General features: G+C 45.3%; 2 non-coding genes across 2 annotated transcripts; one reads left to right on the forward strand and one right to left on the reverse strand.

Annotated features, from left to right (window-relative positions):
• Positions 1-1,511: 1,511 nt before the first annotated feature.
• Positions 1,512-1,583, forward strand: trnae-cuc (transfer RNA glutamic acid (anticodon CUC)). Its single transcript has one exon. It is a non-coding gene; the product is annotated as a tRNA-Glu (tRNA).
• A 3,337-nt stretch (positions 1,584-4,920) lies between these two features.
• On the reverse strand, positions 4,921-4,993 carry trnav-cac (transfer RNA valine (anticodon CAC)). The gene has a single exon. It is a non-coding gene; the product is annotated as a tRNA-Val (tRNA).
• Positions 4,994-9,743: the final 4,750 nt, after the last annotated feature.

Below are 9,743 nucleotides of genomic sequence, written 5' to 3' on the forward strand. Positions count from 1 at the left end.
AGGAGAAACTGTTTCCAGTGCCAGAAAGGATGGTAACCAGAGGACACAGATTTAAGGTAATTGGCAACAGAGGTGAGATGAGGAGAATGTTTTTCCGCAGCGAGTTTTCATGATCTGGAATGCGCTGCCTGAAAGGGTGGTGGAAAAAGATTCAATAATAACATTCAAAGGGGAACTCGGTAAATACTTGAAGGGTAAAGTTTTGCAGGGCTATGGGGAAGGGGAAGGGGAGTGAGTCTAATTGGATAGCTCTTTCAAAGTGTTGGCACTGGCAAGATGGGCCGAATGGCCTCCTTCTATGATGTTTCCATGCTGTGATTCGATGTTATGGAGGATTTTCTGATGCAGTGGATATTCGGGGCAGAGGACCAAGTGGGGATTGAGCTCGACGGCAAGTGTATACAGTTCGTTCAAAGGACTGAAGCCGATGGTTTCATTCTTCCCGTCGTTTAGCAGCAGGAAATTACTCGGCAATGCAGGCGACTTTTTGGCCTTCATTCATGGGATGTGGGTGTCAATGGCAAGGTCAGCATTTATTGCCCATCCCTAATTGCTCTTGAGAAGGTGCTGGTGAGCCGCCTTCGTGAACTGCACCTTTCATTGACTGTGTCATTGACATTTTCTGGATAGAGAGAAACTATTTCCGCTGGTTGGGGATTCTAGGACTAGGGGCCACAGTCTAAAAATTAGAGCCAGACCTTTCAGAAGTGAGATTACAAAACACTTCGACACACAAAGGATGGAAGAAGTTTGGAATTATTTTCCTCTAATTTGCTTAATTACTAATTTTAAATCTGAGATCGATAGCTTTTTGCCAACCAAAGCTATTAAGGGATATGTGCCAAAGGCAGGTATATGGATTGAGATCACAGATCAGCCATGATCTTATGAAATGGCGGAGCGGACTCGAGGGGCAGAATGGCCTTCTCCTGTTCCTGTGGTACATTTCCACAACTGTCTGCTCTCTCCATAGTTGTTGCCTTGTGTTTAAAGCATATTTTCGTGCAAAGCTCGGTTTAGGGATGAGCCAGTGGGCGTCAAAACGTGCCATGGATCGAGACCGGGTTGCTTATTGCGGGAAGAGCAAATCAACTGGGCCGAAAAATCAACTGCAGCTCGAGCGACAAATAAAATAGTAGTCAAAATAACTGATAACAGAAGTGGGATTCGACCCCATGCCTCCAAAGGAGACTGCGACCTGAACGCAACGCCTTAGACCGCTTGGCCATCCTGACTAATGAATGACTTCATCACTCGCCACTCTTTGCACATTGAGACCCCCCCCCCCCCAACCCCAGAGAAAGTTTCACTCACTCCAGTGCTTGGTAAGATAAATGCTGCTGGAGAGGCTCGGTGAGCGGGATGCCACCTCCCCGGGTTTTCCTGAGCCTATTGTACTTTATTCCTATTTAATCACCGGAATATCCGCAATCAGGAGCTAAAAAGAATTAAAAGCTGAATCACAGAAAAGGAGAAATCCATATTACATCTGATAAGCAAGCTACCAGCGCTCCCTGGTGGTCTAGTGGTTAGGATTCGGCGCTCTCACCGCCGCAACCCGGGTTCGATTCCCGGTCAGGGAATCAACTTTTGAACACTTGTTATATTCGTCGCATGAACTTGCTCAAAGTCTGTGGGAAGAAAGAAAAACAATCATTGTTTTCATCACCATTAATTAACCGATAACGTTATTTTGCAGAATGAAAGGCTACTGAGGGAAATTGGAAAACTTTAATAATTTCTTTTGTGCGATGAGCTTTTTATCCCTTCTCATTTTACACACTGTATTTTGAAGGGCTCGGTTTAAAATGTTCAATGCTCGTGAGACGACGAATCTGTGTTAAATTTAACAGGACCGGCTATTCCACAGAGAAAAAATAAATTTGCCCCAACATAATGTTTCTGCCCAGGATTGAAGCGTGGACCTATCGCGTGTAAAGCAAACGCGAAAATCGCCACACTACGGAAACTTCTGTTTTGGTTGTCAGCCAGAAGTTAGAATGACTGCATTGATTCTCTTTCATAACTATTCAATTGATCGAAGTTGCACAAGTCACAAAAGAAAAATGCTCATTTCAAAGTTATTAAACTCCCAAATGTGTCCTGCCTTGTTTGGACAGGGGTTTGACCCTGACGTCACAGACTCAACAAAACATATTCTCAACATTTCCATTGGGAACAGGAGGAGGCCATTCAGCCCTTTGAACCTGTTCCGCCCTTCAATAAGATCAGAGATGATCTGAACCTCAAATCCATTTACCCGCCTTTACTCCCTATCCCTCGAAACCCAACAAAATCGATCGATCTCAGTCTTGAAAGCTTCAATTGACCCCGGCATCCACAGCCTTTTGGGGGACAGAGTTTCAGACTTCTACTGCCCTTTGTGTAAAAAAGTGCTTCCTGATTTCGAATCTGAATGGTCTGGTTCTAATTTTAAGGTTATGTCCCCCTCGTTCTTGATTCCCCAGAGGAAATTGATTCTCTCTCTCTATTCTATCGAATCATTTAAACATGTTAAATACGAGCCGAGTCTATGCAGCCTGTCCTCATAATTTAACCTTTTTAGCCCCGGTAACATTCTGGTGAATCTGCTCTGCACCCCCTCCAAGGCCAATCTATCCTTCCTGAGGTGCAGTGTCCAAAACTGAATGCTGTTACTCCAGACGCAGTCTAACCAGAGCTTTATATAACTGGAACATAACTCCCACTTCTTTATATTCCCGCCTCCTGAGATAAAGGCGAACATTCCGTTAGCCTTTTAAATTATTTTTGGATCCGTCCGTTAGCTTTTACTGATTTATGTAAATGAACCGTTAATTCTCTCTGCTTCTCCACAGTTCCTAGCTTCTTACCATTTGGAAAATACCCTGACCATAAGTCCAAAGTGGATTACCCCACATTGAACTCCATCTGCCATAGTTTTGCCCACTCACTTAATCTATCAATGTCCCTTTGCAACTTTACAATCGCATCCACACGACTCACTGTCCCACCTAACTTAGTGTCATCAGCAAACTTGAATATACGACTCTCTATTCCTTCATCAAAGTATTTGATAAATATGGTGACAAACTGAGACCCCAGTTACAGAGGCCTGGGGGACACCACTAGTCCCATCCTGCCAATTGGAGTATGTACCCATTATCCCTACTCTCTGTCTCCTATCTCCGAAACAATTCTCTACCCATGTCAATACGTTGCCTCAAGTTCCATGCGCTTTCATTTTTGCCAACAGTCTCTTGTGTGGAACCTTATCAAATGCTTGTCGGAATTCTATATTAATAATATCATAGGAACAGAGGAGCATCGGAACATAGCCTTTGTACGTAGAAGTGTTTTCTAATCTCACTCCTGAAAGGTCTGGCTCTAATTTTTAGACTTTGCCCCCAAGTCCTAGAATCCTCGACCAGCGGAAATAGTTTCTCTCTGCCCATCGTGCGTGTGCCAGCTCTCTGAAAGAGCTGTGCAGTTAGTCCCGCTCGCCTGCTGTTTCCCCATAGCCCTGAAAAAGTTTCCATTCAAGCGTTTATCCAATTCCCTTTTGAAAACTGTGAGTTAAGTAAAACAATATTGAAAGGGGTGCTGGGGCCTCTGCAGCGTCGATGTAGAGTGTGTGATGATTGAAGTTATCAAGATGGTTGCTTTACACATGGTATGTTGTGCAATCATCCTGAAATATCTTCAATATCCAATACAAATTGAATTGCAAACCTGACGGACAAACACTGAAAAACAAGTCACGAGTGAACGCAAATCATCTGGGGCCCGTTTTCAGCCTCACGGCACTTTAAATAAAGTGAAATAACTTTGGATTGAAAAGATTTGGAACTTGCATCTGTGCCTTTATCTGTTCCATTTCTTAAAGTTGCTGGCGTCTGATGATGCACACGCCTCTGCTCCCTCTATTGAACAAGAAAGGAGGTGTTTGACATTGACGGGACCTGTTGGTTATGAGCCCATCCTTTAAATTGAGTGGGTTCGCGTCCTTTAAACGGCGTCAGCTTTAGCCCAGCGGTGAACTTCGCAGCAAACAAGTTCGACACCGTCTCACCACGGACGCTGACTGATTTGTTTATTGTTATTTCTTACAGACATAAGTGAATAGTAACCGTGATTTTAATTTGCACGATGTGATTTTTAGGTAGTCGCCTTTAAATTTTGATAGTCCGGCCATTTCACCAGCCGTGTTGAAAACAATAAATGTCTCTGCTTTTCGCGTCTTTTTTCGAAAGGCAAAACATATATTTTCCGTGACCTCTGAAGGATGGACAAGTACATTTCAGAAAGCTGAAGCAAGTTCACCGAGCTTAAATCGTCTGACCACGTTAAAGGCGCTAAATATATATGCAAGTCGTTGCTGCCTGTTTCTGTGGTTGTCTTTTTTCTGTGTGTGTCCATCTGCAGGTCGATTTTGAATCAACACCAGTATTCGTGTCAGTTTGTTGCTTGAAATAAACGAAAGTATCAGTCGCTTCCCTCCCTGCCACTGCGTAGGTACAGAGTCAGGGTTTTGACCAAACTTCTGTTTTTTGTTGTTGAAAAAGCAATTAAAACCTTCGTTCTGGGATTATCCAGTGTCATGTGAGCGGTGAAAGAAACAGTGACCCCAATATGATGTGAACACGCAGCCTTTTGATCTGGAGTCCTGGATTTTTATGATCCAGATGAATGTTTCTCAAACACCGATTCATTTATCCCACCTTGGTTGAATAGATCGGGTTCATCAAATCTCCGCCAGGTCCCACGGGGTGTGAGACAGCATTGGAAGCAGCCTTCACCCCCAACATGACGCTGGCTTTCATTGCCTGCTCGCGGCGAACTGCAATAACAGGGCTGTGAGATATGGACTTTGTTCACATTGAATCAGCAGTGTGAATCGTGAAATATTTACTCATTTTTAATGGGAACAAGGTTTTAAAATGCTTCCGCCTGGTTTCGAACCAGGGACTTTTCGCGTGTGAGGCGAACGTGATAACCACTACACTACGGAAACCTGACGGCTCAAGCGCCGTGTTAGGGACATAAAACCTCAGCCAAACTAATTTCCGTATTGCTGTCCAGGAGCTCATTTCACAGGGATACATTTACTGCGCTGTATTTCGGAAGGCTGCAGAGAAGGATCGGTGGCGATGGTCAGGCAGGGAATCCCAGAGCATCGCGCCCACACAAACATTTCACTGTTTTTTCATGTGCCTGATATCCGACGGCAGTGCAAATTATGGCGAATCAGGCATGCTCAGATAACATTGTTCACAGAGTGTTTTCTTGCAGACAAATCACACATTAGAAAACTTGAAATGAGATTAAGAGATCGGAGTCATTTAAAGTGCTCCCAGTTACTGCAGATCAGGAATTAAAACCTGGCACCGGCTTCAGTGCTATCAGAATGAGGCAATGAATCCGAAAGTGGGAAGAAAAAAAGTGCAATTTTCGTCCCTGGGTGGGCTCGAACCACCAACCTTTCGGTTCATAGCCAATTACGTCACAGAGACAATCCGGTGCTTGTTCTTGCAAGATACACTAAAGCAGCGTGTCACCAAGCCAAAGTTACATGTTGCAGTCACAGCAATTGACCACTATCAGTGTTACTTTTCCAGAAATAAAGGATGGGACATTGCTTGCGGAAACATGGAAACGGTCTGGTCTCGCTCACAGCATCGATATCACCGCCAACCAGCTCTCCTGCAACCGGCGCGCCCACCCGTGCTTTATCTGTCAGTTAGTTGGACTGTGGGAGAACCGTCGCCACACGGACTGCAGCAGTTCAAGGAGGCGGCTCACCACCACCTTCACAAGGGCAATTGGGGATGGGCAATAAATGTCGGCCTCGCCAGCGACGCGACGCCCACATCCCATGAAGAAATAAAGAAAAAGTGTTGTGAGCGTTCTTGCGCTGATGTCAGGTTTTGATCCCTGATCTGCAGTAACTGGGAGCGCTTTAAATGGCTCCGACCTCTTAATTTCAAATACAACATCAGAGTAACTGTTCCAGGGGGACATGCCGACTCAGCTGCGTCTTGGCCGCCTGTCTGGTCAGTCCTTTATTCGTCTCCAATTCTGTTTCCCAAAGCGTATCTGCAGATTCACAACGCTGTTTGTCATTTCGGTTCCTTTCGATTTGTCCAGCTCCCGACTGGCAATAATTTGCAAACCTGGTTGCAACCCTCCGCCTTCCATCGTGTCCGGGGATGGGTTATTTGGAGGGACTGGAGAAGCTGGGATTGTTCTCCTTCGAGCAAAAAGAGGTGAAGGGGAGATTTAATAGAGGTGTTCAAAATTATGTGCGGTTTTTGATAGAATGGATGGGGAGAAGCTGTGTCCATTGGCAGGAGGGTCGATAACCAGAGGACGCAACCTGCATTTTGATAGCGCCTTTAACGTAGTAAAACGTCACAAGGTGCTTCACAGGAGCGTTATTAAACAAAACTTGACACTAAGCCACATAAGGAGATATTGGGACAGGTGACCAAAAGCTGAGTCGAATTGGTAGGTTTTAAGGTATGTGTTAAAGGAGAGAGAGGCGGAGAGGTTTAGGGAGGGAATTCCAGAGCTTCGGGCCTCGGCAGCTCAAGGCACAGCCGCCAATGGTGGAGTGATTAAAATCGGGGATGCGCAAGAGGCCAGAATTGGAGGAGCACAGATATTTTTTTTATTCGTTCATGGGATGTGGATGTCGTTGGCGAGGCCAGCATTTATTGCCCATCCCTAATTGCCCTTGAGAAGGTGGTGGTGAGCCGTCTTCTTGAACCGATGCAGTCCGTGTGCTGTTATGTAGTGAGTTCCAGCGACGATGAAGTAACGGCCGATATATTTCCAAGTCTGGATGGTGTGTGACTTGGAGGGGAACGCGCAGTTGGTGGTGTACCCATGTGCCTGCTGCCCTTGTCCTTTTAGGTGGTAGAGGTCGCGTGTTTGGGAGGTGCTGTCGAAGAAGCTTTGGCGAGTTGCTGCAGCTGCAGTGCATCCTGTGGATGGTACACACTGCAGCCACATTGCGCCAGTGGTGAAGGGAATGAATGTTTCGGGTGGTGGATGGGGTGCCAATCAAGCGGGCTACTTTGTCTTGGATCGTGTCGAGCTTCTTGAGTGTTGTTGGAGCTGCAGTAATCCACTCCTGACTTGTGCCTTGTAAATGGTGGAAAGGCTTTGGGGAGTCAGGAGCTGAGTCACTCGCCGCAGAATACCCAGCCTCTGACCTGCCCTTGTAGCCACATGATCTGGGAGGGTTGTAGATTACAGATGTAGGGTGGGGCGATGGCCATGGTGGGATTTGAAAGCAAGGATGAGAATTTTAAAATCGAGGCGTTCCCGGACAGGAGGTTTGACTGGAACGTCACACCGTCCCATCCCGTGTTTACTTCCACAAACTTACATTGGGACAGGGCTAGGGCGGATTTTTCTGTGTCTCACCTGGGGCCGCTGAGTCTCCTGCAGTCCCCCCGATCACCAACTCACCCAGTGTGTACATTTAAACCGGAAAAAGTGCCTTGCAAAGGGCAAGAGATGAAGGCAAGGCTGGAAACTCTGACAAAAAAAATGATTATCCACCAGCGAGGTTTGTGTACCTGAATCGCTAACTCTTCTTTCAAAGTTTTGACATTCATTGGACGACACGCGGTACCTACAGACTTGTCTCTTGCACTCACAGTGAAGAGGAGGGCCCTTTTCACTCGCACGCCAGCAATTGTGATATCAAGAAAAAGGTGGCGGAGAAATTCTCCATTTCAGCGAAAATGGAGCGCTGGGGTCCGCTCATGAGTGCAGCATAAAAGTTGAAACTCGCACCCACAATCCTGAGGTTAATGCCTCTACCGACTGAGCTCGCCAAGCCTGAGGAAACTGCTACTTCCTTGTCTGTCGGGCCCATCAATGTGTCAGAATCAAGCACCCGGGCGTTTAAGCAACAACCAACTGAACGAAGACGGTTCACTCACTTGTCCCAACACCTGCTGTGCCTTAACTTGCTCACCGCTACCAGTAGTTTATTTTGAAATGACGCTTCCCTCCCTGGCACCGCAAAACTAGTGACCAAAGTTCCGTTTATTGTTAAAAAGCATTAATTCCGAAATTATCCAGGCTCCTATGAATGGTAAGATAAATAGTAACTTCGAAGTGATTTGGACACGCAGCTTTCTGATTTGGCGTCAGATGCGCTACCGTTGCGCCACGAGGTTAAATGATGGCATAGATTATATATGTAAATATACTTATTACTTACTTAAATATATGTGATTGATGCAGTGTTCCCTTGTGGTTGGGAATAGTTCATTGCACAAAAATAATTCAAGTCTGTGAGACATTTATTGTTCTTTTCAATCACCATTCATACGTTCTGTTACACACTGAAGGAAATGCTAACTTGTTTGCCAACTGACAATTGAAACGTTAATGAATCTTTGTGCTTTGCATTTCATGAACTTTTATCCCTTCCCATTTTACATACTGTATTTTAGGAGTCTGCTTAAAAATGTTCAGTGCTTATTATACCAGGAATCTGGTGCAGCCGCTGTTAAATTTAAAAGGGTTTGTAGCCCCTTTCACACTTGAAGAAACTCGACCCTGGAGGTTTATGGGGAGCAAATCCCAACAAAATTCTTCCCTCCGAGATCAAATCGGGAACTTTCTGCGTGTAACTGGTGAACATGATAACCGCTACACTACGGAAACGACAAACGTTTCGGTCTCAGGTCTGAAGGAAGTGTCGAGGGAAAACATGAACTGCTGACTCTCTTTACACTGACTCTTCACGAACATTTCATCGATCGAAACTATACTAGTCACAGGGAAAAAATGTCAAAGTCATTAAACTCCCGAATTAGCCCCAAAATCTATCAATCTCAGTTTTGAAATTTTCAATTGACCCAAGCCTCTGTAGCTTTTTGGGGGAGAGAGTTCCAGATTTCCACTCCCCTTTGTGTGAAGAAGTGCTTCCTGACATCACCCCTGAACGGCCAAGCTCTAATTTTAAGGTGACACCCCCTTGTTCTGGACTCTCCCCACCAGTGGAAATAGTCTCTATCTGCCCTGTCAAATCCTTTAATCATCTTAAACACCTCAATTAGATCACCCCTTAATATTAGATTCTCAAGGGAATGCAAGTCTGGTCTTTGCAACCTGTCCTCATAATTGCTTATCAAGGATAGCCACCAAAAAGTGTTTTACGATAGCTGGCACAGCATTGTTTTGTATCCGTGGGCTGGTTCATCCAGGGGTTGATTCTCGCTTTGTGGTTATTAATCCAAATATATAAGAGGTCCTGGTTCAAATCCCGGAGGAGCCCTTATTTTACTTTTGATCTTGAACTTCAAAGACTGAAAAGTACCCAATCACCCCACATGAGTGAAACAATTCCTCTGTTTCATACTATTACCTAACACAGCTGCCCAACTTGGTTTTGATGAAAGGTCATTGACCTGAAACATTAACTCTGTTTCTCTCTCCACAGATGCTGCCTGACCTGCTGAGGGTTTCCAGCATTTTCCATGTTATCAGAGTTTCACTTCCCTCATCACCGAACTACACTCCTCCACTGGATGCAGCCTTGTGGTGCAAGCAGGCTCCTTCCGCACAGCCAGGTGTTCTGCTTCAGGCATTAATTATCACTATAACTTTTTAACTTGTTAGTTGAACCATATGGCCTTGCCCATTGACCAGAAAGCAGAATGGTGTTTATCTCTCATCAGTACAGCCCTTTCCCGCTGCATCAGCTTGGAATGATACGGATCAATCATACAGATGTCACA

Source organism: Heptranchias perlo, unplaced genomic scaffold (assembly GCF_035084215.1).
Source record: "Heptranchias perlo isolate sHepPer1 unplaced genomic scaffold, sHepPer1.hap1 HAP1_SCAFFOLD_47, whole genome shotgun sequence".
In the NCBI taxonomy this organism is placed as follows: Eukaryota; Metazoa; Chordata; class Chondrichthyes; order Hexanchiformes; family Hexanchidae; genus Heptranchias; species Heptranchias perlo.